The sequence below is a fragment of the Cynocephalus volans genome, chromosome 9, assembly GCF_027409185.1.
Source record: "Cynocephalus volans isolate mCynVol1 chromosome 9, mCynVol1.pri, whole genome shotgun sequence".
Classification (NCBI taxonomy): domain Eukaryota; kingdom Metazoa; phylum Chordata; class Mammalia; order Dermoptera; family Cynocephalidae; genus Cynocephalus; species Cynocephalus volans.
In genome coordinates, this window is record NC_084468.1 from 22,848,464 (window position 1) to 22,873,104 (window position 24,641).

A 24,641-nucleotide genomic window follows, 5' to 3' on the forward strand; every position below is an offset into this window, starting at 1 on the left:
AAGTTTAAGAACTTTTTATTTTCCACATATTACTTTTTGTCAGTTCTACATAATTAAATATTATATTTTCTCCTAGCTTTTCATTTGTCATTCAGTTTTATTTATTTTTGTCCTACAGGAATTTAAAATTTTAAGGTAGTCAAATTTGTAGGCTTTCCTTTGGCTTTGTGTTTTATCTTCCTCACCATTCTTTCATGTGTTTTTCTTGTATATGTTCTTTTACAATTTGAAAACAGATTTATCCCTTTAACCCTTCTCTGGAGTTTGTTTTTATGTTTTTTGTTTGTTTGTTTTGGTGTGTGTTACTTGATGTAGGCTCTAACCTTAGTTTTTCCAAATGTATAACCAAGTGTACAGCATTCGTACTCATATATCCATCTTTTCTATCTAATCTTCTGTTGATGTAGAGGAGTGGTGCTCAGAATGAGGTTATCTGGGAACTTGTTAGAAATTTAAATTCTTGGGGCTCCACCCCAAGACCTTCTTCTGTATCAGAAACTCCAGAGGTGGGATCCAACAATCTGTGCGTAAGCAAGCCCTCCAGGTGATTCTGATGCCTGCTGAATTTCACAAACGACTGTGAAAACTCCTCTTAGGGCAAGCCTCCTTGTGCGCTAGATCACATCTCTTCTTGGCTACTCTGGGCCATTGGACTAGCCAGCTAGCCTTCCTTCTCTCTTGTCTCAATATTTACCTTTCTACTGAAGCATTCTTGACAGTATACAAACTTGCTGTTGTTTCTCCTTTGTTCCCCTCTAGTTCCCTATTTCTCTGCTCCCTTTTACAGGAAAACTTTGAAGAGTTATGTTTGCAGTTACTCTCACACAATTCTCCCTAAATCTATTCCAGTTAGGCTTTTGTTTTTATCTGAACAAAACAGCTCTTCTCAAGGTTACCAATTCCCTCCACACAGCTAAATTTAGTGGTCTTTTTTTTTTTTTCCCAGATATTATGTGATTTGATCAGCAGCATTTGATATCTTGGATTGCTCCCTTCTTTTTCAGACATTTTCTTTTTTTTTTTTTTTTTTTTGTCTTTTTCGTGACCGGCACTCAGCCAGTGAGTGCACCAGCCATTCTTATATAGGATCCGAACCCGCGGCGGGAGCGTCGCCGCGCTCCCAGCGCCGCACTCTCCCGAGTGAGCCACGGGCTCGGCCCCAGACATTTTCTTTATTTGACTTTACCCTCCTGATTTTCCTCCTACCTTACTGGCACTTTTTTCTGTCTCCTTTCACATTTCACTGTATTTAAACTTTGAAGTGCCCCAGAATTTAGCCTTTGGATTTTAACATTACCTTGACACGAATACAGATCTCATCAGTTATGGCTTTAGCTAGTATATTAATATGCTGATGACTTCCAGATTTTTATCTCTAGCCCTGACCTCTCTTCTAAACTCCAGATTTTATATCCAACTGTCTGAAAAGACATCTCCCCTTGGATGTCAAAAAACATTTCATACTCAACATGTCTAAATCGGAACACCTGATTTTTCCCTCCTTTGTGAACAAACACTGCTTCTTCCAGTCTTTCCCATCTTGTGACTGGAAAATCCATCTTTCCCATTGCTCTAGCCAAGACATCATTCCTCACTCTTCTTGCACATGCCTCATTTTGTCCTAACACCTCCATATCTAGTTTGAATTGTTGCAGAATCATCCTAACTTTTCTTCAGCTTTGCTCTTGTTGTCACTGAATGTGCTGGAGAGATCCTTGGAGAGATCCTTGTCAAGATCCTGCAGTGGCTGCCCATCTCAAATAAAAGCTGACTTCCTTCTTTTGAGACCTTGTTCAGTCTAGACCTGCATTTCATCCTTGACTTCATCTCCTATTTGTTCTTCCTCTTACTACTCTGCTGCATCCAGGCGTGTGCTGTTCCTTTTGCCTGGAATGCTGTTCACCCACATATCCACAGAAATCTGTCCCTTCCTCCTTCAGATCTTTTTCAGATATCATGTCTATGAGGCCTTCCCTGACCATCTGACCTGCTGTTTTTTATCCCGCATTCTATGCTCCTTCCCTGTTTTATTTTTCTCAGTCTTATGTTTCAACTTCTAACATAATGTGTCAATTGCTTTTTAAATTTTGTCTTTCTCACCTGACTAGAATGCAGTACTTGGTACATTGTAGGTACTTAATTATTTTCTGAATGAAGGAATGGGTGTTACATCATCATGTTTTGAATGTTCTGTCCTTTTCTCACTGATTTGGAATGCTGTTTTTCTCACTATACATTATAAAGTATTAATGGGCCCCCGGTATGAATTCAGATTCGTCTAGTGTGTTTTAAATATAATCTTTTACCTGCATGTGGTGTTTTAGTAACACGGAGGTCTGTTCCATTTAGACCTTGTCATAGTCTGGTGAGGAGGGTAGTATTATCCAAGTTCACCTGCATAGTTGATGGGAGAGTTGGAATTCAACCCGATGTCTCCAGATTCCATCCAACTCCATTGCTGTTTTATAGCATAACATCTTCTAGTGATATTGTAATTTAGTATGTGATGGTGCTACTGGGCATCTTTTCTCCTCCCCTCCTCTCCCATGTGTGGTTAACCTTTTTTTTTTTTTTTTTTTTTTTGAAGATGACTGGTAAGGGAATCTTAACCCTTGACTTGGTGCTGACAGCACCACGCTCTCCCAAGTGAGCCAACTGGCCACCCCTATATAGGGATCTGAACCCATGGCCTTGGTGTTATCAGCATCACACTCTCCCAAGTGAGCCACGGGCCGGCCCTGTGTGTGGTTAATTTTTAGTCCTCTTAGTCATCTGATGACACATGACTGGCTGCGCTCACCAACCAAAGGATCCTCTCCCCTTTGTCCAGGCAGAATGTAGGTCTGAGGCAGGAGGATAAAGGTGAACAAGGGATTGGTTTATGTGGGATATTTTTTGTCTCTGCATTACAATATATGATTTTGGAAGAAAGGTTTGTGGAAAGAACACAGCTTGGTAGTCATGAAACGCATTCTGTTCCTCAGTAAACTAATTTGGTGATACCTCTGTTTTGCCTTTTTTCTGGCAGGGAGCTTAGAAAATGATTCTAACCATATAAATGAAAGGTATTGCTATTAAGAATGACTCAAGATTCTCATGTTTGTGATACTCTAGGTACCACTCATTCCTGCAATTATCCTAGAACACTTCTAATTTTGTTTTATGTAAAACTGTTCCGTAAATATCATTTTAAAGTCTTTGCTGTCAATTTTTTTTGTTTTTCTAACTAAGACAGCAGCTGTGGATGTAGCTTAAAAAACTGTTGATTATCTACAATGATGAGCCTTTATAGGACAGTGAAAGGCTGCTTACAAGTTGTAGCCACAGTTGCAATGAATCTATGTTTGTTATTTGTGAATCCCTAAGGGTGAATGTTTTTTGAGTGGGGGGAGTTAGGATCGTACAAACTGAGAAAATGTTTCTATTCTGGTAATCTTTGCTGCTGCTCTTTCCTTCTTATGACTGAAAGAATTTGGAATATTTTTGCTTGACTATTTAATGATCCTTTTTCTAGACATTATTCGGATATGTGTGGAGATAAATTGTAAGTTTAAGATGTTTTATGGACATTGTTTCTGTCATCAGATATTTTTGCTCACGGCATCTATTGTGTGTAATAGCACTCACTTATGAATGATGATTCACCTCTGTTTACTGTCTAAAGTTATAAACTGGTGATTTGTAGCTAAATACTTTCTATTTGGTATGATTGGCCCATATATATGAAGAGTTTTAGGCACAGTGTGTATGTCCACTTTTATTTCAAAAGAAAGTGGTTTTAATGTGTTATTGAGACAAATAGTTAACTATAATAATTATTTTTGGCAGCTGACTGGTTCAGGGATCTGAACCTGTGACCTTGGTGTTACTAACACCACGTTCTATCAATGTAGCTAAACGGCCAGGCCCCTGACTATAATTATTAAAAGCAGTTTTATTCTGAGATATTAAAGATATCACCTGGAGGTGAGCTACAAAAAATAAAGGAGCTGTGGGTATTTTTTAATCAAAATATCTGGAAGAAAAATTTCTCAAAGGAATTCTAGGAAATGTTTATTTCAAAAAAAGAAAAAATGATAGAATGGCAGTAGTTGAAACAAATAAGGATCCCTGACTCAAAACCAGACAGACAAACAAACAAACCTACTGTATATGTGGGATTATGGTCAGTATTTCTGAAGGTGTTAGAGTATATATTTGCAAATTCTGAAATATTTATATATTTAAATCATTATGATAGATTCACTTTCTTTTGAAAGGCAGTGATTGACTTTGCTTCCTGATCATAAAATGTTTAATATTGAAGATATTCAGAAAATACAGGTTGAATGGGCTGGTAAAATTAGCTGCTGCTTTCTTTTTTAAAATTTTGTTAAATTTAGTCTCATTCTTTCTAGTGATTACAAGAGTTTAAACTTTGACAGTGACATCTGTTCTTTTATTGTGTGGAACATGTTTTCAGAAGGATTTTTAGGAACATTGAAAATAACAGTTTTTTGAATTGTAGTTATTATCCACAGTCACTTTCAGATATAAAAGCATTCCCAGTGAGTTACTTCTGATTCATAACCAAATTTTAGCAGAGCAGATGTAAACTACCAATGGAATAATTAGCCAAAAAATGTTAGGGGATTAGCGATCCCTTTGTGTAACATTTAACTTCAATTTCTTGGCCAGTTTATATGAATAAAGTTTTGAGGCAGTTAAAGTTTCTTCTCTTGGGATTTCACAGTTGTCATTGATAGCTGTAATCACCAGGGAAGTAGAAATATTATTTCCATCAAACAGATGGCTTTCCTAGCACTCATGCCTAACAGTGCCTTCTGAGGTTCATGTTTATGTTGGATGATTTCCTAATCACACCATCTCAGTATACTTTTGAAAGATCGCACCTGGTAACAGAATATGATGTAGATATTAAAATGACTTAGTGAACTTGAGAGCTTACAAAAATTGGAAATGTTTATGATTCCCACGCCCCTGGGGAAGGTAGTATGTTCTTATGAGAGGAATCACCTAGTAGTTGATTACTTTCCTTTTCTTATCACTGATCTCAGGATGTTCTTTCTGCCTCAGCTGTCCTTTCAGGGATTCAATAGCTACCTCTTCCACTTTTTTGACTTTCATTACCATTAATGTGCTGTTTTCATTTCTGCTTAGTCAAATGACTGCCTCATCCAGTGCTTTGAGACATTGGTAGATTTACGTTAGGATTGTGTTCCCCCTTGTGTATGGGGAGGACTTTCAGAGAATACAGTAATGCTGGGGCTTACAGTTATGAAATCACATCATTTTTCAGCTCTGTAATGAAGATTTTATGGAGATTTCTCTTATTATTAATAGGGTTACATTCTCCTTTTTAATGTGTCTGTTTTACTTTTCCCATTGGAAATTTTAAAAACACACAAATTGGGAATCTACATGTATATTTTATGCTCCTGAAATTTCAAAAGTAGTCAACTACTAAGATTCTAAAAACTTCGTAGGCTGTGTTTACTCTATAGTTTAACTAGCAAGAAATGTATATTCTGTTTTTTGAAGTAATTTCTTAATGGCATCTAAAAGGAACCCAGTGACATTTTAAGATATGTGAAGACAGGTTGCCTTTTGGGGAAGATAGGGTGGGCTTTATTTCTTAAATATAACTATTTGGGGCAAGTCATAAGACTGAGTAGAGTCATAAGGCTGTTAAAAATGTGTCAAAAAGGAAGAAATTCTGGTGTTCTACACATTTGCCAGGGGGATAGTGATGCCGTTTGTTAAGATGCAATGGCACTGAGGTCAGTGACACAGTAGAGGGGTTGAGTTAGTGGTCGGACAGGTTTTTAGTTCTGAACATGTTGTGTTTGAGGCTCTTGTGAGAGAGCTAGGTGTAGATATCCAGTGGCCAGTTAGGTATGTGGTTCCTGGAGCTCAGGAGAGAGGTCAAGGTGTTGAAAATACGTACTTGAAGACTGCTAAGTAGTAATTAGACCTTGGGAGTGGTCAAGATCTCCTGGGGAGAGTTAAGCAGAGACAGACCTAGCAAGCATCAACATTTAAGGAATGTGCCTTTTGCCTCATTGCACTCCTGAAAGCAAGATAGGTCACCAGCAGCTCTACTGGAACCACCCATGAATGTTCATCCAGGTTGTCACTCTTGCCGAGTCTGCTCAAACTCAGACCAGCATGGTCTGATCCAGAAATATGGCGTCAGTATGTGGCACCAGTGTTTCCATCAGTACATGAAGGATAACAGGCTTTATCAAATTGGACTAAGTGATCTTCCTTGAATGGATTATCCAGGGCATCCACCCATTGAAATAAACCATGCTAGCTCTTTGTACATAGAATAAAATTTAAAAAGATTTAAGAAAAAAACATGTAAGGAATGGGTTAGAGGTGTAGAAGCCAGTAAAAGAGAACTGATAATAACAGAGGTAGGGCAAAAACCTCAACAGTATAGTGCCACAAAAATGAATAGAGAGTACTTCTAGAAGGAGGGGAACTGGTTAATTTTGTCAGATGCTATAGAGGGCAGGTGAGATATAAATCCAGACATTCATCAGATTTAGGACTTCAAAGACCTTGGCGAGAACAATTTTAGTGAACTGGTGGGAGCTATAATGTGGTTTGTCATGGGTTGAGGAATTGAAGGTGATTCGGAAGTGGAGTAACTTTCAAGAGCAATGGCTCTGAACTTGGGGGGTGGGAGTGGAGCAATCATAAGTGTTGAGATGGAGCTTTTAAAAGGTGGAATAGGTTTGACATATTTAGCTGCTGATTGGAAGGAAAACATAAAGAGGTAAGAGGATGAAACTAAGATTGAATCTCCTGGTGCCTTTTCTACCACCTTGTGCTGCTTCTCATGCATTGATAGAAAACCTGAATTAAAGCCTGTGAGTTTGAGAACAATCGTGAACTTGATTATCTTTTCAGAGTCTTTTAAAATGCTTTCTCATTTTAATCAGGAAAAAATATTCTGTGTTGTTTTTCTCCTGATGTTTATGATTTGATTCTTTCATATTTTTGTCAGTCTCTCTAAGTGATTAACTGAGGTGATGCATTTAGTTAATTCCTGTGAAGCCAAAGAAGGTCACCTGTCTTTGGGATCTTAATCCATGTACTGCAAGAGCTATGTGACACATGCAGCAGTTTTTCTTTTTCACTTTTTTTTTTCCCGCCAAGTCACTACTGTCTTTTGATTTTTGGCTGCTCAGCCGTATCAGTAGAAAGCTAATGTGCTTATGTATTAATTATAGTGATATACTAATATAGTAATGTACTAATATACATGCTGAAATACGTATATATATCTGAAATGTTAAAAAATATTGTGATATCTGATGACAGTGGGCCCTCCCCCTCAAAAATTTTAATAAAGATGAAGTAAACAAAGTTTTGAAGATATTTTTATTAGTTAATGGTAGAAACCCATTTTATCTTCACAAGTATTTTTTAGTGAGAGCAATGTGTTTGAAAACCACTTGATTATTTTCTTAAATTGTGGCAAAATACACATAGTATACCTCATTTTGTTTTTAAATCTTGCTTAATACTTAGTGATAGTCATTCAAAGGATTGGTTCCAAGTTTGTTTTATTTTGATATAAATCAAGTGATTTTCATAGCCGAAAAGCCATTGTGTAAATGTTACACTTACTTTAAATTTTTAAGTTTACAAAAATATCTGTTAGGTAGCATACTATACAGGAAGCTGCTTGTCTTCAGAGGAAAAGTAATCATTTTGGGGACTTTTTTGTATAAAGAAAACAAGTAACTCAGGTTCACAACCCTTTTAAGTGCTTTGTTATGAGATAAACAGCAAACCTCTATGTGGTACAAGATATTTTCATGGTTACTCTATATCTCATGAAGATGTATTGTTTTAGAAAACTAACCATATCTATGGCATCTGGTAGTACATTGTGCCATTCTGTATTCAATTTCTTTGATTTCTAATGAAAGATGGAATGAATGAATGTATGATGGAATCTCGATCAGCTTTCTACAGAAATCTTGTTTTATTTTGGTTGAAGCAGCTGTACTTGCAGCAGATAATGCTCTCACTGTTTTTCTATAAATGCTTTTATTAAAGTTAAAGAGGCTCCCTCCATGAAGACAGATTGCTTGTCTTTTTGTTCAATGCTTTGTCTCTCACACCTAGAAGAGAACCTGTCATGTAAAAGACACTCAATAAATATTTAATTGTGGAATGAATTTGCAGTTGACAATGTTGGCCTGTAGATATTTTCTTAATTTTTGCATTTCGTTAAGAAGCCAGCAAAGACTAAAGTATATTAGAAAAACTATCTGTATTACCAACTTTATGGCAAATTTCCCGCACTAGGTGATTTTTCTAATAATAGTTTTCTCCCTATGTGCATATTTATACAGTAATTTGCTGACAGAGAAATACATTTTGGTTTATGTCCATATTATTTTCCAAGTCATGTTTTAACCATTTCTACCATGACAGGAAGAACAAATCTTTCTTCATGGTATTTGGCTTCTTATTTTACACTGTTATATAAGAAATCTTAAAAGAAGTATCTAAACATATATAGTTAAATTCAGTGAAATTCTCCAGAGTACTGAATTGAAAATCATGACTTTCACCCTTGCAGGGAGAAAAAACCCACAACCTGTAGAGATATGATACTTAATTTTAGATATCAATGAAGAGTAAAACAGTTATTAAAAATTGTATTTCTTACCAGCTAGCTGAGATTTTTTTAATTTGTCGCCATGCAAAATCCAGAGCCATAAATCATTCATTTGCATACAACCTCATCTCACAATCTTATATTCAAAATGACTCTATTGCTAAGTATTAACCAAGATTTTAAGAAAAAAATGAAGTATATTATGTATAAGTACTTATTTCTTTCAGTATCTTACTGATTATGATGGATTTGTAGCATCATTTGCTAATATTTCAAGGCATAATTTATATGCAGAGTGAGGTTATTGTTGGTAGTAAATGTAAATCTATATTCTAAACAGTCATCTTGATTACTTTTTGACTGTCTTGTTATATTTTATTAATCATTTCTTAAGAGGAGGAGGAGGAGGCACACTTAGGCTATTTATTTAGTGTGCTTGAATTATTAGAATTAGAGATAATTCCTGATTTATTGCAGAAATCAAAATAAGGTCCTCACCTGTTTTCTGAGGGCTCAGGTTATTAAACTAGGTAATTTCTAGAAATCTACTTAATAAGGCACACATGTTGTGATATGCTGAAACAAATCAGAGAGATCATCATTATCAACCCTTTCTATTTGTGGAACATCTCTTCCCTTAGTTGTGATCATCTGACATAGACTGATTGAGCCCTAGTGATAGATTCTAAATGTTTTTGAGCACTAGCTGTGTTGCAGGTACTAGGATACAGCAGTGGACAAAGCAGATCAAAAAAAACAAAAACCAGAAAATCTCTTGCTGTTTTCTAGTGGAAATCACTCTCCTTTCTAACCCCATAGAAAGTGTAGCAATTCCTGGAGCCACTAATCAACTACAACAAAGTGGGGGAGGCAGACACAAAACAAGTAAAATAGCAATTGAGATAAGGGCTTAAGAAGAAAAAGAAAGTTGGGAATGGGATAGGGAGTGTCAGGAAGAGGTTGCCGCTCAAGTTGGGAATGGGATAGGGAGTGTCAGGAAGAGGTTGCAGCTCTGGATAAAGTACTTATGGAAGGTCTCACTGAGATGGTAACAGTTCAGCAAAGGACTTTAAGACAGTGAGAATGGGAGGCATGTATACGTATATGGGGGAAAGAACATTCCAGTAAGAAGAAAGAGGAGATATAAAGACCTTGAGGCAGAGTGTGCCTGGATTATATGTGGTATGTGAAGTAAAGACAAGAGTCAAAGATGACTCCATGGTTTTTGGCCTGAACAATGATAATTACAGGGTTGCCATCATTTGATGTGGGAAACAGGTTTTGGGTATGAGATTGTTGAGGTGAGGGTGTATGCAAATGAATGGTTTGCTTTTACGGATCTGGGTTTTGCATGGTGACAGATTAAAAAATCTCAAGCTAACTGAATCTTGGTAAAAAATGGTTTTGAATAAACTATTTTACTCTAAATTGATGATACTTAGGGAAGATGAGCTAATTAATTTGCCAAACCCAAACATGATTATAAAGGAAGAGAACTTTCCTGGATTAAAGTGTTCTATACATTAATTTTGGAATACCTAGATAAATTGCTTGAAAATATTTTGCTTTATTCTATGAATATGCATAATTTCCCCTCCAATCCTGTTGATTTAAATAATAAATGTGGTAGCATTATGTAGATTAGTGTGTAATATCTGATACATAGGGAACATAAGTACTGAGAATATTTAAATAGGAAAAGGGAATTAGGGAGGCATGAAGGCCAATATTAAGATTAATGGGAAGGAGACATGGACGTTTTTGACTACGTACTTAGGTGTCCATGCATTGCTCGAGAGAATTTTTTTGAGAATCCTTTATGTTATGAAGTTAGTACCAGGCAACGGTTATCTATCAAAATAGCTGCTTTATATGGCCTGTTTTCTCTACAAATTATTTTTCTATATGAGCTTTCTGTTTTGATAGTATGTATATATATTTGGAAATATGTACATGCTGGATAGGCCCCATTGCCTTAGTTTATACATTAGATTATGCAGTGGGGTCACTCTTCATAGGTATTCACTTCTCTAGTTCTATTAAGAGGGCATGTGAACTAAAAACTGCTTTGGTGTGGGTGCGTATGGGGGTGTGGTTTCACTCTCATGTCTACTTTGTTTAATTTTACTGGTTGATATTGATCTTTGTGTGTCTAAATTGTTTTAAATTCAAAGTAGCATTAATCTCTACTCATCTTTGTCCTAATAACAGCAGTTTTAAAACATATTCATTATTTTTTCTGTAGAATTGAAGTTTACCTCACTGTCTTAGTCCATTCAGGCTGCTATAACAAAATAACATAGACTGGGGGGCTTATAAACAGCAGAAATTTATTGCTCACATTTCCAGAGGCTGTGAAGTCCAAGATTAGGGCTCCAACAAATTCAGTGTCTAGTGAAGGCCCGTTTTCTGGTTTTGATGTCTTCTAGATAGGTTCTCACATGGTGGAAGGGGCAAAGGGGTCTGTCTTTCTCTGGCCGCTTTATAAGAACACGAATCCCATTTATGATAGCTCTGCTCTTATGACTTATCACCTAAGAAGCAGGCTCCCCCCATACTATCACCTTGGGGGGGTAGGATTTTAATGCCTTCTAATAGGACCATGTACACTGAAGGTTCGCCTTCTAATAGGACCATGCACACTGAAGGTTCGTAGGGATGTTTTTTGTAATGCATGCAGGAGACTGCTGTAGTGCCACATGTATTTTAAAAAACCTTGAGTTTTGCAAAATTGTGCAGTAAAAGTAGCAAGGCTTACGGGGTAACAAAAGTTTGGGACAGACTATTCAAAATCCATGGAATGGGTTTTCACTTACTAACTAAAAAATAGCAATCCTAATGAAAAAGACTACCATTATACCTTGTATTACAGTCAGTTTTTGGAGGAGGGGCACAGAACAGGAATTTTTAGATTCTTAAACCCTGGGCTTCCAGCCTCCTTCTTCTAATTTCTGAAAGGGCATTGCTTCTCAGAGACTATTTATTAAAATTAAAATCTAATCTAGTGTGTAGCCTTCATCGTTAATCCATTGTCTTAATACAGGGAAATTTTGGGGTTTTTGGGGGGGGCAACTTCTTAATCTGCACCAGCAGTTTTGGTGGAAAGTGTAGCAGTTCCTGAAGTCACTCCTTTGGCCACTACTCACAACAAAGAATGACACTTTGGTAGATTTTCAGCTTTTTTTCCTTAAAATATTCATCTGTTGCTAAAGTTTTTTCTTTAATTATGAAAAACTTGTTCCCTGTGGAGCTTCAAAACGTTACTATGAAGTCATGTTACATCACAGATGATTTTTCCTAGCATAGGAAACTATTACTAGTTGCCTGTGAAGCAGTTCACAGCAAAGAAGCATACTTTGTAGAACAGACTTTTTGTTTTGATTTGTTAAATGCATGGGATGGCAGGTGAGTATTAGTTTGGGAATCAGGAAGACCAGGCTTTAAATTTTGGTTCTGCCACATAAATGTCACTTTCTTCAAATTACTTGACTTCTTTAAACCTCAGTTTCTATATCTATAAAATGAAATTATCATACCTGTCTTATAAGGTTAATAGTAAGTAAGTGAGATAATACATTTAAAGTATTTAGACAGTCCTTTTATACACCAAATTTATTAATAAATCTAAGCTGTTATTTGCAGTTGTCATTTAAATTCACAGCATTCCTTAGAGCATGATATAACATATACCACCACCAAGTCTAATGTTTTCAAATTATTTTTATATTCTTATTTAAGTATAAAATATTTACTAGAAAGCAGAATTTGTTTTATCATCAAATATATGATCACAAGGAAAACATATACAAAGTGTGGTAAATTAGAAAGCCATATTTTTATTTCTTAGCAAAGATTTTATGTAGGAAACTGATCAGATAATCAGAATATATGGATGCTGTAACTGTATTTACAGTTTACAAATTGACAATTTTTGATGTGAAGGACATACAAACAAGCTTTTTTCCTTAGGGTCAGTAGAGATAGACAATTTTCTATTTAAATGCCATTACAATTTTCTATACTTTTAAACTTTTGCGTATGACATGTAGTGTTTTTGGAGGTTTATATTATCTCTTCCAGCTCAAAGCTTTTTCATTTAACCAAATAAGTTGAAATAAAACTTCACTTAAAACTTATTGGCCCTTCTTATTTGATTTGATATTGCCTGTTGACATTTTTCTTTTGAAGTTAAATATATCCCATCTGTGAACTTGACTAGCATCATGTGCTGAACTATTTTCAACAAATTCTATTCAGGAGATATTTCTTATGTGTCTTGTGGGGTTTTTTTTTTGTTTTTTGTTTTTTGGTTTTTTGGCAGCTGGTCGTCGGTACAAGGGATTTGAACCCCTTGACCTTTGTATTATGACTTCATGCTCTAACCAACAAAGCTAACCAGTAAGCAAGGAGACATTTCTTAAAAATCTGTTATAAGACAAGAACTTTTAACACCTTAAGTTATATAAAAGATAAGTGAAGACAGTCTGGTTTTTGGTAGTTCGTGTCTTACTGGGGAATCCAGGTACATTTACAACTGACTATAATGTAAGGAAGAACATGGTGGCTTTCATAATAGAGGCATTTCACAAGGAATGTTGAGGTACAGAAGAAGAGGGAATAATTAATTCAGATGGTGAGCTTTATGAAGGATTTCTTCTTCCTCTTGCTATTTTTAAACTTCTCAGTTACACTACAAGATGATAATTCTGGAAATCTGGAGGGAGGACTGTTTTTTTTTTTTTTTTTTTTCTTTATTATTTTTTTAATTTAGAGGTTGGGGGACAAGAGTCAGGAAATTTTTTTCAGGAATACTTAGGTACTGACTATGTTCTCTGCCCTCCTGCCAATCAGGATGTGGTTCTTGTTGGACATGAGTTTGTTCAAAAACCACGGGTGCCCAATATTTGTCAACATTCCTTTAAATAGAAGGAATTTCTACAACTTCAGTAGAAAACATAAGCCCGAGTAGAGGCCCAGTAAGAATGTGCCAGAGCTGGACCACCAGGTGTGTCACTGGAAGCTGTGAGTGTTCTTAGGGAGGTTCAGACCAAGGTAAGTCTGTGCCAACATAGGCTGCATATACTTCTGCTCTGTGTAGCCACTGCTATTCAATTAAGTTCTGTGTCCTTGGTTAAATAGAGTAGGAATTAGATCAGGCAAATAGATCAGGAGTGAGAAAGTGAGTTTGTATGACCTCTTTCTGCCTATTTGTAACCCATTTGAAATGTCACATAATTAATACACGAATATATTCCTGTGGCATCTTTACAATAGCTTAGAAGCCCCCAGTTGCATTCCCTTCTGCAGAGGGTAACCACTGTTAAAATTTTGAAGTATATTCTTCCAGACCATTATTCTGTGTACCTAAGTACACATAAAGATGCATGTAGTTTGGGTTTTCTTCAGGGTAGATGGGTTCATATTATTGTATTTGTATATTATGTATTATGTTTACTTTTAAAACTTATAGTAACTCATGTTTTTTTCTTCTCAGCGTACATTTAGTATTACCCCCCCACCATCTCTGTCTCTCCATCTCTCTTTTAATAATTCTGTGTAGAATTATTCCATATCCATTAATATAGTTGTAACAGTGTATTTAGCTAGTTCCCATTTAGTATTTTGTCTTTTAGAAACAACACTGTAGTGAATATCTTTGTGTACTACATATGTGTGAGTATTTTTGTAGGACAAATACTTAGAAACAGAATTGCTGGTTGCAAGTGTGTGTTCATTTATATTTTTGATAGATGCTGCCAAATTGCTCTCCAAAAGCTTACATTAACTTACGCCCATATATATAGCAGTATCTGAGAGCTGACGAATAGATTTCAATAGTAGTTGAAAGGAAGGGTATTCTGCACAGACATACTGTTGCATGTGCAAAAGTATGGAGGTATGGAGAACCTAGTAGGTATGGTGAGGGAAGAGGGAGTAAAGAATCTTGTGGAAGATGAGTCTAGAAAGGTAGGTTGGATTAGATAAAGTATTTTTTAATGTGTTGCTTAGAACTTTACATTCAAATAGGGCCTTTGTAGGCTTTACACGCGAGCTTTAATTCAAGAGAATAGCTGGCAATAATTGTGAAGGCTAGGCTTTTGAGGGTGGAAGACTGGCTATGAGGCTGGTCACAACAATCCATAAGGAAGAACTTGATGAGGACAGTGGCAATAGAATTGAAAGAGGCATTAGACTCAAGTGACGTTACAGAGTTAAAATCAATTTATAAAACTTGGCTTAGGATGGAAAGATAAAAGGTTGGATGCTGTGGCTGTCTGGGTGGATAGGTGGGCAATTTATGGAGATAACAAAAATAAGAGGAGAAATAGGTTTGGGGTAAAACAAGAGAAAATTTTAGAAAATTTACCAAAATACAAGGAAAGTAATAAGTTACTGTTCACTGTTTTTGTATTTCGTGAAATGGGTTCAGTTTTTTTTTTTTTATTGTGGTAAAATATACTTAATATAAAATTTACCATTTTAACCATTTTTAACCGTACACTTCAGTGGCATTAAGTATGAGGGTACTTCAAAATGTTCATGGAAAGATTCATATTATCTTTTAATTCTGTTTTCTACAAACTTTTTGAAGTACGCTTGAACATTCACATTGCTGTGCGGCCATCACTACCATCCATATCCAGAACTTTTTTCACCTTTCCAAACTGAAACTCCACACCCATTAGACAATAGTTCCGTATTCCCTCTTCCCCTGAGCCCCTGATAATCACCATTCTTTCTGCCTCTATGAATTTGTCTACTCTAGGTACCTCATATAAGTGGAATCATACAGTATTTGTCCTTTTGTGACTGGCTTAATTCACTTACTATAATGTCTCCAAGGTTCATTCATGTTGTAGCATGTGTCAGAATTTCCTTCCTTTTTAAAGCAGAATAGTATTCCATTCTATGCATATAACACATTTTTAATACATTCATCTGTGTGGACACTTGGGTTGCTTATGCTCCCTTTATTTGTTTTGGGGGCATGTCTTGGGGTTTTTTTTGTAGTGATTGGAGAGTGAATTGTCTGTTTATTAAAGAGTGAATACAATAAAATTAAATTTGACAAAACTCTACAAACCTCTGCAGTTTTGTATAGATCTTTTGTTAGAAAATAGTGTTTGTTGCCAGAAGGATAGCCATAGAAGATCTTACATTGTGCAACTCAAAATATATCATAAATATTGGAGAAATGGCCTAAAATGTGTATTCTACAAGACCTAGACACCATAATGGTCAAAAGTGTAGTATAATGCTAACTGGATTTAGAAAACCTGGGGTTTTTAATACATAATTATTGGATTATTGTAAGGATTAAGTAATCTGTACAAAACTATGTATACTTTGAAGTGCTCCAAAGGGAGAAGGTGTAATACATATTCTGGTCACTTTGGAGAACTGTTTTCAAAGAAATTGAATTGTTAGATAAGTGAAATAAAATTGCCCCTGCATCTGATGAAATAATTTAAGTGATGTGGGTACCATAAAAAAGGGATGAGTTGTCACCAAGTTGGTGTCCTGTCCATTGTGGAACTGTCTCCAAAATGCTGATAACTTTGTGACAGTACTTTTCTGTTAAAATGAGAACAGTGTGGTGAGAATAGGTGTATCAAGGTGGCTTTTTTCCCTTTTTAAATTAATTAGTACCTAGAAAACACATATTCACTTGCCGAGTTCTCTGCAGTCAATTTCTCTATAGCAGAGTTGTAAATGTAGGCCCACAGCCTGAAATTGTGACTTTTATTAATGTATTTTAACAGAATTCCATCCCAGCAAAATGTGTTACATTTTGGAACTTACCAACATGAGGTTTTCCCTCATATTTCTCTCGTCTTAAAACATATACACAAAATACTACATATCAAACTTTTATAATAGCTGGCTTTGGAAAATTGAAAAGCATGAAGAAAATATAAAATATGTGTGAGGAAGGGTAATGGAAAAGTTAAAAAAAAGTAAAAGTTAAAAGAAGTCCCTGGAGGCTCTTAAAGTAGTTCTTTCTAGGAAGACTAAAGTTATAGGACAGCTCTTCAGCTTTATTAATTCCTTTCTCTCAGCCTCTAATCTTAAAAGATAAGCTAATAGAAGGTACTGAGTCATTTAAATGAGATGCTTAACTTGTGGAAAGCATTTCATAAATGTTATCTGTTAAATTTATTATTTCTACTCTATAAGTTTGAAACTGAGGGGCATTTTGGTGGCTGGAGAGCACCAGGTGTTAGATTACTGTTCTTAGCTGAAAATACCTTTATTGTTTTACCTCTATGGCATGTATATGTGATAATAATATTGAATGGGTCTCTGTAATAAGGAATTTTGTTAAGTTTTCTTACCAAATTATCTTGTGTTTAACACTGATCAGTGCAAATAATAGAGAATGCATAATTAAAATGTTAATATTATCAGAGCACTTAATAAATACTTTTACCTCATTAGTTTATAAAAATCCAACTGCAAGCAAGAACTAAGTAGACTAACTTTACCTGTCACATCTCCTTGTCCTTTGCAGGAATTTCTGATAAACTGTATAAACTCTACTAGAATGTCTGAGCATCCAATTGGTTATATTCAAAACCAAACTCCTGAAACCTCCTTTCCCAAGAATTTTCTCCTGAAGTCTTTCCCATCTCAATTAGCAGTAACTTCATCCTTTGGGTTGCTTAGGCTAGAAACCACGAAGTTACAACTGTCCTCCCCCCACTCCACCCACCCTGCCCTGCTTCGCATCCATTGTGTCAGCAAATCTTATTAGTTTTGTTTTGAAAATATACCTAAAGTTTCATTACCTCTGACAATTCCACTGCTTCCACCCTGGTCTAATCTCCTCTCATCTTTAACCTACATTGTCACAGTAGACTCTTAACTGTCTGTCTTGCTTTTTCCCTTGTGCCTCGCTATGGGTTGAATGTCTGTGTCTCCCCCTGCCACACAGACACACTCATTGAAGCTTAAATTGTGTCCCCCAAACTTCCAGGTATTGGAAACTTGGCCCTCACTGTGACAGTGTTGACAGAGTGAGAGGTCCTATTGTGATATTGACTGGTGGAGCCTTGGGGAAGTGATTGGATTGTAAGGGACATGCTGTAGTTCATGGGCATGGTTCTGAGGGCTTTAATAGTAGAGCAGGTGAGAGTCTCTCTCTGCTTCCACCATCTCCAAATGTGAAACCCTGTGTTGCTGAAGCCACCACCAAGGAAGATCCTCACCAGATGCATTCCCTGGTCTTTGGATTTCCCAGCCTCTGAAACTGTAAGCAGTAAATTTCATTTTCTTACAGATTACCCAGTTCTAAGTATTTTGTTATAAGCAACAGAAATGGACTAATACAGAAAATTGGTACCAGAGAAGTGGTATGTGGCTTATAACAAATACTTGAAAATGTGGAAGCAGCTTTGGAACTGGGTGCTGAGGAGAGGCTGGAAGAATTTGAAGAACTAGGCTAGAGAAAGTCTAGCTGCTGGTGGAAGTTTAGAAGACAACAAAACCAGGGAAAGTTTAAAATGTTTTAGAGACTGGTTGAATGGTGGTGAGCAGAATGCTTACGGAAATATGGATTGTTAAGACTATTCTAAGGAGGTCTCAGAGATGAGAAGGAACTTATTGGAAACTGGGGCAAAGATCACCCTTGCTATGAACTGGCAAAGAACTTTGCTGTATTCTGTTCATACCCAAAAGTTTTATGGAATGTGGAACTTAAAGATGCTGAACCAAGGCATTTGGGAGAAGAAATTTCTAAACAACAAAGCATTCAGGAATCCACATGACTACTTGCCACAGCCTACACTGAGTTACGACGGCAAAAGCATGATGTAAAGCCAGAATTTATAATTAAAAGGAAAGCAGAGCATAAAGATTTGGAAAGTTTGCAGCCTGGCCATGTGGTAGAGAAGCAGAGAGCATTTTCAGGAGAACAATTCAATGGTGTAGCTGAGTGACTGTTTGCTAAGGAGATGAGTACAGAAGAAAATGGTTATCAAGAGAAAGGAAAAAAGATATTTCAGGCATTACAGAGATCTTAGAGGCAGCGCCTTCCATTACAGGACTAGAGGCCTAGGGAGATAGAATGGTCTTGGGGAACAGGCATGAGGTTTCCTCCTTGGGTTTACTGCTCAGGCCTAGCTCAGGAAGCTGCTTCCAGCACCAGTACCCCTGCTGCTTTGGCTCCTCCAGCTGTGGCTAAATTGGCCCCAGGTGTGGCCGGACTTGCAGCTTTGGAAAACAGAAGCCAGAAGCCTTGGTGATGCCCACATAGTGTTAAATCTGCAGGCTGGCAGAATGTCAGAGCTGTAGAGGCTTGGGAGCCTCCACCCCAATTTCAAAGGATATATGGAAAAGTCTAGGGGCCTTGGAAGAGATCTGTGGCAGGGGCAGATCACATAGAGTCTTCACTAGAGCAATGCCAAGAGCAATGTGAGATTGGAGTTACTGCAAAAAAAAAAAAAATCCCCACCAAGGCCATGCCTAGTGGAGTTCTGGGAGTGGGGCCACCATAGAGACCCCAGAATTGTGGAGCTACCAGCAGGTAATGCCAGCCTGTGAGAGCTAAAGCATGGCTTCAGACCAGGAAAGCCATAGATGTGGAACTGCCTGAGGACTTGACCCAACCCCTGCACGAGCATGCAGAGGACATTGAACATGGAGTCAAGGTACATGATTCGCCAGCTTTAATATTTAATTCCTGCCCTGCTAGGTTTCAGACTTGTTTAGGACCTGTTACACCTTTTGGCCGTTTTCTCCCTTTTTGATGGGAATATGTATCCTATGTTTGTATCCACCATCATATCTTGGAAGTAGATAACTTGTTTTGATTTCACAATTAGGTCTTTGGACTTTTTGAGCTGGGACAAGTTAAGACTTTGGGGAAGAAATGAATGTATTTGAATGTGAAAAGAGCATGAGTTTTGGTGGGCCAGGGGCAGAATGCTATGGATTGAATGTTCAACCCCAAACTCACTGAAACTTAAATTGTGTACCCCAAACTTCCAGGTATTGGAAACTTGGCCTCCACTGTGGCAATTACGAGAGGGTGGGAAATCCCATTGGGATGATTGAAAGGTGGGGCTTTGGGGAAGTGATTGGATTGTAAGGGCCATGCCCTAGTTCCTGGGTGTGGTTCTGAGAGTTTTAATGGGAGAGCACATGAGAGTCTCTCTCTCTCTCCCTCCCTCCCTCTTTTGCCATTTTCTGCCATGTGAGACCCCTGAATTGCTTGTGAAACCACTCAAAGAAGGCCTTCACCATAAATGTTCCCTGGACTTTAGACTTCATAGCCTCTGAAACTGTAAGCAATAAATTTCATATTCTTACAGAGTACCCAGTTCCAAGTATTTTGTTATAAGCAACAGAAATGAACAAATATATGACTTATTTTTCTCATCACAGCAACCAGAACTATCCTGATCTTCCTCTGCTTAAATCTTAATCTATCTCCACTCAAAATATAGGGTAAAAATCTAAAGACTTTATCTGTGGGACCCCCGAAACGTGCATGTGCACACGCACACACACACAGACACACACACTCATTCTCACACACCTCTCATCTCCTGATATACCCTACTATACTAATATATTCCTAATACTTTGTCTTGTAATTACTGTGTTCTAGCCACACTGTCTCCTTACTGAAACATGCTCCTGCTTCACGGTCCTTGGACTTGCTGTTATTTCCTTTCACTGCTTCATTTGGATCTTTACTCAAAATATCACCTCAGTGAGGCCTTATTTAAAATTACACCCCCATTCCCTGTCTTTCCCTATCCTTTCCTTCTCAGTTTTTCTCCATAGGGTTTACTGTTATCTGACATTCTAATTACAACATAAGTTCTATGCTGCCAAGAATTTTGGTCTGATTTGTACACTGAAGTATCCTCTGCTGAAAAAAGGGCCGCCGAATTGTAGATGTTCAAGTCACCGTTGAAATGATGAATTTGTCAAGGGAAAGGAAAGAATGCTTGGAGGCATGGATTAGAGCCACAGATTGGATCATCACCCACATAATTAGAATAAGCATGTGTGAAATTTTTTTTAACTTAAAGCATAAGTATTTCTTGAACATTAAGATAAGAATAACTAGAAACATACTTTATTTTGATTTTAGAATTGTGACATTAGCAGCAACTAGTTTCCAAATTGTGCCTTCAAAGTCAATAAATGTTTATGCCTATTGTGGCAGGCAGTGTTTTAGGTGCTTTTATGTACATTTTCTCATGTATTAACACTGCAGTTTTGTGCTCATGTTATCTACAGAGAAGTTGTTTTTGGTCAGAAGTTACTCTAACCTGTAACTACTGACTCCTAAGTCCAGGACTTGATCAGCACATTCTTTATCACTCATGATCACACAATATTTTAAGCCACCAAAATTTACAGTTGAAAAAAAAAGATTCACCTAAGGAACTAAGTTGAAGGAGAAAGAAAACAATAGGCAGAAACTCAGTTCACCAATAAACCATTTTTCATAAATATATACATATAAAAAGTACTAAGAAAGTAGAGATAAATTTGACTTGGGCTATTTAGCATTTCTCACTTAGTTCCCTTTCATTCTAGAAAGAAAAAGAAGCTTCTGTAGATTTTCTTGTTTTGAATAAATGTATTACGAGCTTATTTACTTTACAGTATTTCTTTGTCCAACAACCTTGGCACTTTCTGTGCATGGAGGGGGTTAAAGTATAATGCCCTCCAAATTGAGAAGGTACTTTGAGACTGAAGAACGAAGGTGGCAGGTCCATTCTGTATTCAGATGTTTATTAATTGGGTGACTTACAGACAGGAAAGCTGGATGCAGTGAAGAATAAGATGTCAGCAGAGGAGAGCTCACTCTCTGCAGATTAGACAGTATTTATATTGATACCAAGAACTTCAAGGAAACATCTTAAGAAAGATAAGGTAGTAACATCATTCACCAGATGTCTTATGATCCATGATAGTGGATGGGGGTGGCTTGTGATTTGAGTGCTCAGACCACTAATGTAATAAATCATGTATTCCGTGAAACTTGTGTTCCCTTTACATTTGCTGGGATTAAGGAGTCAACATGGCAAGCAGGGCATAAAGTGGCTTTGGTTTTATTCACCCTCTAAAACTCTTGAATCACTGTTTTTCCATTTCCCTCTCCCTTTTTTCCATCCTCCCAGCTTTGAGCTTCCAGACCAGCTCCCAGATAGCTTGTTAACACCAGTCTATTTGAAAAAGGATAGTTTTGTGTGTGTACATGTTTGTGTGTGCATGTATGTGTGCATGAGCATGTGTACACTTACATTTAAATTATACCTCTCCATACCTTGCCACCTAGAATTCAAGGGAAAAAAAATACATGCTTGTCCTGGATGAGTCCTGGGCATTTGCCACTTTAAGAGCAGCAGCAGCAGTATCAGTCACATTGATAGAAGTTTTTATTAATGTTACTGAATATTAGGATATACATTTTAAGAACAGAGATTCTCAAGTTGGAAGTTCCCCAAAAGTAAAATTAGCTGAATAGTGTATCTTCCAGAATTGCTAGATCACAAGTGTCTTTTGATTACTGGGTCTCATTGATCCTGGGTTTAGTCTCTTAGCTATAGGTATTTGACACCCACAGCTGCCAGTGTTTAATTGGAAAAGGAATTATAGTTTTCCTATCAAGATAGGAATAGTTGATTCTAGTAAAGATTCTTTGAAAATTACTCAAACCAAGTTTAGCTTTAAAGATTTGAAATCAGTATTAGCATTTACAAAAACTAGAGTTGAAATGCCTAGAATATGTGAGTTTCATATTTTTGATAGTAGCAATGGTTAATTTTCTGTCATTATATAACAAGACTGTTTTCAAGTACTTGGTGACAAAGTTTGCTTAAAATTCAAGTGTCTGTAGAAAACATCCCCTAAATTATGGTATCTAATTTAATATTAATTCAGTGTTCAATATTTTTCTTTTTAAAAGTTTCTTATATACAATGTGCATATGAGAATCCATGTAATAAAAAGCTACTTGGCTCAGTGTATGACATACATTGTAGGCACTCAGAGCATTTAAAAATTTTGTTTTTCACTCCTAGTCTCACTGATTTCATTTTTTCCTCCATTATTCTTATGTTATCCTTTTAATTATTATCATGTGATGTTAATTCTACTTCATCCACTGCTCTTGCAGTTTGGGGATGTGAGAGGGCTAGGCAAAATAGCATGTGCAAAGACCCAGAGGTCTGAAACTCCACAGTGTATTCTGAGAAATGTACATAGTTCCAGTATGGCTGGAACTGCACTGCATTTGAATGGGGGATGGAGAGGTGGGGATGGGGTTGGGGCCAGAAGCTAGATCAGGAAAAGCCTGTTGAGAATTCAGTTGTTACATTTAAACCAAACCCAGCAACCTTTGTTCTCTTATACCTCTTTCTTGTTCTTGTGCTCTTCCTTTGTGAAAAACTTAATTTTTTTAAGAGTAAGTCTACCCAGGCATATTTTTAAAACTGGCTTAATTTTTGTATCACCTTTTAGTGATCTCTTAAATTTTATATTAATATTTCTGGTGGTTTAAGAATAAAGAATAAAATTTGGAAGAATATAAAAGAAAATTGGAAATACGTGACAGGTTAAAGACTTCTGTAGTATTTCCTGACCTTAGATTCTTACTTTAATGGTTAATTTTTCTTGCTCCTTGCTAAGAAAAATAAAGTTGAAGGAAAAATAAAGGAGAAATTATTTATTGTTTAGAAAGTGACCTACTAATTGTTGTGAAGTCATTTTAGTGGGTTACGATCTGCATTTAAGTAAAATTCATGTAGAATAGAATAGCTTATATCTACATAAATGTGTACTGGGTTGCAATTTACACAAACACAAAACCTATCTTGAGTTGCGGGTTGTGGAAAACCCTGTTTAAAGTTTGTGTATGCTTACTAACATTTTAATTTGTATTTTAAAAATAGTCCATTCATTTAGGTGTTTGAGAACCTGCTCCCTCTCTCCTCTCTCTGCCTTCCCCATTTGTTGGGTCATTGCTGTGTTCCAGATACTGTTCTAAATGCTTTAACATGTAGTAATTTTTTTCTTCCATTATATGGATTTTATTTTTATCTGAGTTTTTCAGAAGGAGAAAGTAAGTGAGATACCTAGAGGTTAATTAACTTGCCTGAGGTCTCATACCTAGTAAGTGGTAGATTTGGGAATCAGACCCAGACGTTCTTCTCCTTAGAGTCTATTCTTATAACCACGAAGCTTTACTACCACTCTTAACACCTGTGTCAAGGCACTGTGATAAGTTGTTGGAGGGACAGGAATGTACACATTGGAAATGGTTCTTGATCTTATGGAACTTACTTATTTATAACTTTATAATTTTCTATCCTGATTAAAAAATATAAATATATGCACACAAAAATATGTAGTGTAGGAAAACACTAACTATATGTAATTAGCTAACCATATTATTGTCTATACTGTTTAATGACCATTTCCATCACATGAATGTGCAATAATTTAACCATTCTGTTGCTGGAAAGAAATACCCCAGGCCTTTACTAGTAAGTAATATTGCAGTGTATTGCAGTGAACATCATAATACATTTATTATTGTCATTTCAGATTATTATGTGAGACTTTATGAAAGCATAAAAGTTTAAAGTTATTGGCATCTGTTTCTAATTACTTTCCTGAAGTTTATGCTTTAACAGTAGTTTGCAGTAGGGCTGATCATGTGCCTTCATAAACATGTGTATTATCAATTCAGTAGTCAAAAATAAAACAAAATAATCAAAATTCAGTAGTCAAAAAATAGTGTCATGTGTATGTTAATTTAAACTATGTTCTTTTAAAGTCTTGCTGTCCTTGATACTGTCATCACAGAATGTTTTTAGTGTATTTTGAGGAATATATGCAAAGTTAACTGCAAATATAAGTTTTGATATAATGTGAACATAATCTCCAAAATAAGTTAATTTAAAAAGGTGAAAATTGGATATACTAAAAAACATTTTAATTCTTATCATCTAACAACGAATGTGTGCTTTTC

The 24,641-nt window shown here is 36.4% G+C and overlaps 1 protein-coding gene and 1 pseudogene across 1 annotated transcript in view; both read left to right on the top strand.

Moving 5' to 3' along the window:
• RBPJ (recombination signal binding protein for immunoglobulin kappa J region) overlaps nt 1-24,641 on the top strand; it is a 97,886-nt gene that overhangs the window by 13,096 nt on the left and 60,149 nt on the right. The window lies entirely within an intron of this gene.
• Nucleotides 6,046-6,258, top strand: LOC134386310 (small ribosomal subunit protein uS14-like; annotated as a pseudogene).